The sequence below is a fragment of the Rhipicephalus sanguineus genome, chromosome 6 (assembly GCF_013339695.2).
Source record: "Rhipicephalus sanguineus isolate Rsan-2018 chromosome 6, BIME_Rsan_1.4, whole genome shotgun sequence".
NCBI lineage: Eukaryota > Metazoa > Arthropoda > Arachnida > Ixodida > Ixodidae > Rhipicephalus > Rhipicephalus sanguineus.
The window spans coordinates 151,408,194-151,416,024 of NC_051181.1; the positions used below are offsets into that span (position 1 = coordinate 151,408,194).

Sequence of the window (7,831 nt, forward strand, 5' to 3'; positions counted from 1 at the left end):
ATTTGTTGGGCGTCTCGGTGCCATCGTGCTTCTTGCACGTATATAAAGAGCCTCGTAAAAGGACTGCCATATAGATTAAGGACAGCGCACGCGCGTTTAGTTCGTGGATGGGTTCGCTTATACACCGGTGCAAGCTTCACCTCATCAAGACGTGCACTCGCAACACGCGCAGGTCGCCGCAGAGAGCGCGCATGTCGTTTCAAGAAATCATCCCCTGTAATTCGGGGTCCGCGCTTTCGACATCTCGCACATCCATTCGCCGCCGCCGTCGTCGTCTTCGTTCTGCGCGGGCACCCACCCCAAATTACCCCCGCGATCAGCGCAAAACCGTGCAGCGTGACGTTTGCTTTAGGTTGGAGGACGCCGAAATCTGCTGCGTCGTCGTCTGTTATCCTTGTAACAGCGAAGCAGACGATACAGCTTATAGAAAAGTAGGTGAGCTATAGGGTTAATGTGTACGATGCTCACGGATTGAAACGTAACATCGAAGCTTTTAGTACAACGACTAGTATGCGCTATTGATGGAGATTACAGCGTCATGTCCTTACGAAACTGGCCGGTAAAGGTAATGTTGGCACTGCTGCGTGTGTTCGAGTCGAAATTACGCCGATATGACTCGAACATAAGAGAGAGAGGGAAAAACAACTTTATTGATGGCACAACGGGGTCGTTAAAGTTATCTTCGCGGTGGTTACGGTGTAAACGAAAGTATTGGAGTTATTTAGCCATAAACTGTGGCGTTTGAATCCGTGAGCTCCGTGCATGATCATTTTTTTTGTCTCCATGTTTACCGCTTGTATACGTGCACGATAAAGGCACGAAAGCATCGAGACGACTCAGCAAAAAGCTTACGTCTTACTGACGAACCAAACTGATGGTGTAGAGAATAGATTATACGCAAGCAAAAACGCTATCAGAAGCGTCATCTAGCCCCGCCTTTTATTGCCTGACTACGCCTTGGCGGACGTGGTTCGAGTCATCCAAACCTGCTATGTATACCACATGCAGATTCTTCGTTTGTATGGGTTGACACGTGATTTCAAACGAACTACAAAAGCTTAACAGCGTCCCTTGTATGCGCCTATTGACTAATGGGCACTTCCGAATATGTGTACACTATCTTTTCTCTGTTTACACCAGGGGTATCAAGCTCACCTCAGCTAGCAGGGCGCAGTCACGAAACACTCTCTCGCAAGGGCCGGGAAAGTGAAGAAGGTTGGAGAGGGAGGAGGGGGGGGGGTTGTGTGGAGAAGTTTGAACAAAATATCAGCTAACGTTGCCATTTGAAAGAAGGCCTTTCCCATATCTCATATATGGGTAATTTCTGAAGGGGATTTCACGTCAGGTTTCGAGAAGCATGTCGAAGCTGATCTCAAGAATGACTGAAATCTAGACGCAGATTCTGGAATATAGAGTTCTTGTTCCACGGTTATATATGTTGTTTCAACACATGGCGACCGGATGGGGTGCCTCAGGAAAAAAAAATGCTTGAGACCAGTCACGTCCGCGTAGTTCATGAACATGAAAAAAATAAAACTGATACGAAGAGTCATGTGTGGGTCGGGCCGCTAGCGAAAGGTACGCAGGCCGCGTGTTTGAGACCCCTGGTATGCACCAAGCGCCTCTCTACTAGGGATGGTCGATTAGCGTTTTTGATCAATTAATGATTAATAATTCGCCATTAATTGATGAATCCCTATCGATGAGTTTTTTGGTCGACTAATCAACATTCTCGGCAGGCGCATTCAAAAAGGACGAAACAGCACATACTCGTATACAATTTACACAGTTCCACCTTACAAACAAATAAATAGAGCCCGGGCAATAATTATTTTTGCATGAGGTGGAACAAAAGGGATAAACACGAGTGCGTAACTGTATGATAAATCACATTTACTTTGATAGGTACTAACTTGGTGCTAATGGATAGTCAAACGATAAACATGTGATGTAGAAAAAAAAAAGAAAAAAATAACAAGGCACAGATTTTGGTGATGGAGGCTTGAAGGAGTGAAAATTCGTCAAACAACGAGTGCTGCTGGAGGGTAGTGCAAGGACGAATGCCGCTATGAAATGCCACTCATTGAGTGCACATAGTGAGGTTCAAAGCCTGGGTTCAAACCCAGCAAATACCCAGCCAAGAAAATTCTGTGTTTTATACATTAATTTGTCTACAGCGATGATCGCCGTACGTGACAGAGGGTCGTACAGACAGACGTACGGACGCACGTTCTCATTGAGTCAGCCTACGCATTTAAAAGCCCCTCTAGGAGAAGATGTAAAGGCGACATGGAGGATTGTTCGCATCAGGAATATTTAGACTTTGCGAAAATTTAAGGTGAAACTCGTGTTTCGGTGGCTGTGGGATGCGGCTGCCGTGGGGCCGTTCCAGACGCTGGAGAATTCTACACACATAACCAAGCCCCGCCTAATGTGCTAGATATAGCCAGGGACGTACATTTTTCGTCTAGTTTCCTGGATATAGCCAGCACTTTAGGCGGGATCTGTTTAAGAGTGTAGGCAGAAGATGAAAGGCGCCACGGCGATGCCGCCCGAAGACAGCGTTCTACGGAACCCTTATGAAAATGAGTCTTGAGTGTCTAGTGTCGACTAGGTGCGCTCCTAATGAGTCACTAGACAGACATTAGACACGCAAAGCCTAATGTCGTTTAACATTAAGTGTACATCGGAGAGTCAAATGACCATGTGCACTTTAATTTCTGGTGACTGAAGTGTTCAGACTTTCAGTTGCCGTTCCTAATGTCAAAACGCGCATCACAACAAAGAAGTTAAATAGCCTTAATCGCCACCGTAAAACCAGTTTATCACAATAGACAAGTTCGTCTTTCAGAGACTACAAGCAATAAACAATTTGTGTTGCAATGTACACAAATATCGTGTTTCAGTAGAATGCGTAAATATTTTACATATATCGCCCATGCACCGGCGATCGAAGAATTGCTGACGACCGCAGCAATGTTCATTATATTACCTGCCGTATAATAGAAGTAAGCATTTCCTTGTTTTTAAAAGGCATGAGTCGATCACATATGCAAATATGAACAGATATGATCAAGTGACACTGCGAACACTCGCTCAGGGGCCCGTGTTGGCCATTTGTCCAGTAGAAATTAACGGAGGAGAGTGGGGATTACCCGCACGGCGTCGCGAAGGATTTTGGGGGGCGGAGAAGAATTGGAACTGTGGACAATGGGTGACGTACAGAAAAAAAGTTCGTTATTGTTGTGATAAAAATTAGGGACTGTTCTTATGCATGGTGCACTTACATATATGTCCAAAACAGAATGTTGTTGGTTGCAAAGATACGCGGACAAGCGTTTTTCCCAACCTCAAACTACTGTCTCTATCTCTCCTCGCTGTTGCAACGCTGGTCAGAAGCAGCCGACAACCAAAGTTCGATTTGGCCCAACGTCGCGTACCGCCTTCTCCCGCCCCGCCTCCTCGTAATGTCGTCTCCATGCGACTCTCTTCCGTTCTCCACGGCGTCAACTCCTCTCTCCCTTCACTCCTTCCTTGTCCCATTCACCTCCTCTGTGTGCAACGTTGGGTGTCGCCTATCACACCCTACCCATTCCCTCCTCCTATCATAATCCCTACCTCTTTCTATCCACGGGAGAGGGCAGTAACTTGAAACAAAAAAGCGTTTCTTTTGACAAAACAAAATGTATAGTTGTATAACAAAATCGAACAGCCATAACACATTCCCAACATGCACACACGGGTTAAAAAAAAGCCATAAATACACTTTTTTTATGTACAGTGACAAATAAAAACAACAACATTGCTTTATTTTCTACGGAGCGCTGTTTGAAGAGAGGGTCAGCGCGCACCAAGGAGATATTTATATTTGTTTTGATTTATGCAGCGTCATTTCGCGTTTTTGCACTTGTGAAAGCGTCGCACCTTTTACGTGCACCTCACAGTCAAAATAGCGCCTTCGTCTTCAAGTGAGCGCTCGTCACCCTCCACCTTTCCCGACGACTCGCCTAGGGAGCTTCTGACGAATTTCACTAGCAAATGGCTGTATAAGCCTGAGACGGCCGCTCGAACAATGAAATGGCCGTCACATGAGGTACGGAAGGTTCACAAACCAAAACTAAATTCGAAACGCGCGCCGAACCGGACTATTTCGCGGAGCAGTACATGTGCAGTAGCTCCGCCCCCGTAGCCTTCCCTTCATTGCCAAGAAAAGTTGTCCTTGGGGGCGCTTTTTAGTTGTTGACGGGTGCACGATGCGCGCGGTTTGTGTGTGTGTGTGCCATGCTGTGTTCTGCAATGCTTCGTTACCACGTTTATCGATTATGCACGTTGGTTACTTGATTCAATGTCAAGTGTACCTTCCAAGACGATCTAGGTCCTAGTCTCGTGACTGAAGGCGAGTGCGGACGTACAGCAGCCTTTTGACAAGACTGTCGCCGAGTGTAAGGTACATTGTGGACTGTAAAGCTGAAGAGTGCACAGTGGATGCCTGATTTTGGTAAGTTCTAGAATATTTCTGAATTACACAGCTAGGTTACTTCATTACATGACGTCTTTTACGCAGGAACCGAGTGTGATCGTCTGGGCGGTGTGTTCACTCTGCGGGGATGATGGCCAGAGGAAGGATGATAGACAGGTATGTTTTACGCTATACTCAATGCTTTCTGTGCACTTTATACGGTTGTATGAAGCACTCACCATGTGCGTTCACTACCTACAACTGCAACGGGTGGATGAAGGCGCGTTGCTTTGCGCGATACTCCGCTCGCTTCTGTAACGCAAGCGTTTCTTGTCATGGCGCTCTTCTTCCTTGGCTGTTTTTCGATTCCAAGAATGCCTGTCGCTCGGCCCGCCCGCTTCCCGCTGCTGCTTCTCTACTCGGGAACTGGTTGACCTTGGGGACGCCTGCGCGATGTATGTGTCGCAGGGAGGGCAACACTCGCCCTTTTGGGCGTAGGGGACCGGAGGGGGGAGGTGAGGTAGGAGGGAAGGACTGAGAGCATGGCTCTTTCCCGGAGAGGGGACGGGTCGCGACCGAGGAGAGAAAGTGGCCCGCTCTTGGCATTCCGCCGCTCAGAAGCGATCGTAAACCGAAGGAAGAATAATTTGCAAGATTTTTTGTATCCGAGTTGTGATTCTGTAAATAAACTTCTTAGCGTCGTCGAAAGTTATTGAAATCGACTACAGCTCTATACTGCACGAGATCATCGCCTGAAGCTACTTGTACGATGGCTTATCACTTCGGAAATAGAACTGCTTTAAACATAACGTTCATCGCCTAGCCTTCTCATGATGCAGGTACAAATGAAGTAACTTTTCAGGAAACTCAGTAATAATTGGCATGTAGTACGCGGGGAGGAAGATATAAAAACACGCTGCGGCTGCACATGCGCGCGCGGTGCTCTTCAGTGGCGTGTGTTTGTGGCTTTCTCCGCGACTACTGCACCGCGCTTGTTTTTGTTAGAAGTTAGTTGCACTATGGTTAGGATTTTAATCTGACTGTGCAAGGTCGTTGCTACGAGAAACGAACTTGCGTTGGGTGAACCCACTTGAAGATAATACAAGTCAGTGAATTACGTTATATTCTGGTACTAACACCATGTGTACAGTAATCTGAAAGAGCACAAGATGTATATAATTATCAATTCTAGACAAATATGCCAGTTGCGTTTGGCAAGGTGCCCTTTGTTGCAATATTTGTGTTTGAGAAAAATGATGTGAAATATTTTTCCCGTCGTTATATTGTTTCCTGAAGCATACTGGTTTATATTAACAGAAGTTGTTGTAATGGTTAAGCAGCACTGTTCCAAGAGCTTTTTATCCACTGTGCTGGGGTGGCAAAAGCACACCTCAATTATGTGCTTATCTAAGTTCATGTTTCTTTTGTGAGCTTTTCTTAAGGCAGCATGAAACTGAAAAAGCGCTGTTATTTGCAGGTTGTGCGACTAAGACGTAGCATTCATTGTGAGAGTGCTACTTTAATTTTATGAAGTAATTATTATGGGAAACAAATCTAAATTCTCGTATGTAACTATGTGTGCAGAAGTTTAGAGAAGGCTGACAAAAGTGGTTAACGTTTTTTTTTTTTTCATGGCTTGCAGCACTACAAATTCAAACCGATATTCCAGGCATTGATTGGCTTTAACACGACTAGAATTACTTTCCTAAACGGCTCAAATTCATCATATAATACAATATGTAAAGCTCGGCATTATGTAGTGTGCACATGGGCCACACATACTCTTATTTTATCAATTTATGCATTTTATATTGTGTAGCAGAGCTGATGTAATTTTCGTCATTTAAATGACCTATATCGTAATCTGCGTTCTCCAACCACATAGTGTTTACTAAGTACATAAGTTTCTGAAAGTTCGGCTTGCAATGGCACCATTACAGTTGTCTGCCATGAGCCGTTGCTCAGGTTATACTTGTTCTTATAGCGCAATCTGAGTCCATCATTCAAGGCCCTTGCTGGTATATAAACATAGACTTGCCTGAATACATTGTATGTATTGTGTGTGAGCTGTAAGGTCTGTGTGGTGCGCCAACTCATGAATGTTTTCTGGTATCCTTAACATATGTAACCGGTGATCTCACCTGTTCGTGGAACTGAAGCAGACGACAGCTTGCAGACGAAGATGGGAGCGTTCTACCTGTGAGCCTGGTCGAGCTTATATTTTATGGTAGGCATTTGTTTCAATCTTTACAAAGAGCTTCGACATGTTGCGCCCTGCCTCATGAACCTATGCAACTTTTTTGAGGGAATTCTACGATCAAAGAAACAAGACCTTAGACGTAACTCCATTAATGTATACTGATGCTGGACTTGACCTTCTGTGTTGTTTTCCTGTTTTCTTACAGGATTTGCTGAAAGTTTCTATTGGAAATGCGATTATAAGATGCAATTTTGACTAACTCTAACTTCACAAAAGTGCTTTTTGTCAACTACCTGCACGGGGCCTTGGCAGTACCATCTAAGTGTTCTAAGGTGCACGATGTGTTGGATAAAGTTTTTCTTTGCAACTCTTATATTTACTGCGATCTTTCGTGCAGGATACACATGCATGGATACACATACATGGATTCCCTACAAGGACCCTGCGCATCAAAAGCAATCTGTCATCAATGTTAAGTAGACAGATTAAACAAACGAAGATATGACAGGTGTACACCATATTTTTCTTTCATTTACCTCTGCATGTTCCCAGTCAATAAATGTTTTTATCCATTTTCTTTTGTTGAGAAATGTCCTTTTTACAGCACAAGTGTCGTAGAAGGTGCATACATGCACTTTGTATGATGCTTGGCTGCATGTGTATCAACCAGCAAACACATTGTCAGGCACAACTAATATGTGATCCGTACTATCATCCGGACATATCATAAATCTTATCATGCACTGTAATAGTTCTGTTTCAGGAATGTATGAATGTCATTGGCCACGAAGCACAAGCTGGCCGAGGGTCATTGCAAACGGATGTTTTCATACTCACAAGAAAGTCACTCATAAGGACACATTAGAATGACGGTGGCCAATATGTTTTTGAATGACATTATGAGTACATAAAACAATTCTGAAGAAATACATTAGAGAATCAAATGAGTGTTGATGTCAAAGGTCGTTTCATGCTCACTAGACTATCACATGTTAATAACGCATCGGGACTATCAACATGTTAATTCCGCATCAGACTATCACATGTTAATATGCACTCAGAATGATCGGCCAATATGTTTTTGAATGGCATTTCAAATACATTACAAACTTCTAAAGGGACACATTAGAGCGTCAAATGACTGAAATGTCAGAAGTCATTAGACTTTCTTT

General features: G+C 44.3%; 1 long non-coding RNA gene across 1 annotated transcript; it reads left to right on the plus strand.

The window, feature by feature from the left end:
- Positions 1–4,251: 4,251 nt before the first annotated feature.
- On the plus strand, positions 4,252–6,721 carry LOC125758809 (uncharacterized). The gene is made up of 3 exons (XR_007416437.1): positions 4,252–4,498; positions 4,565–4,636; positions 6,622–6,721. It is a non-coding gene; the product is annotated as an uncharacterized LOC125758809 (long non-coding RNA).
- The last annotated feature ends 1,110 nt before the right edge of the window (positions 6,722–7,831 follow it).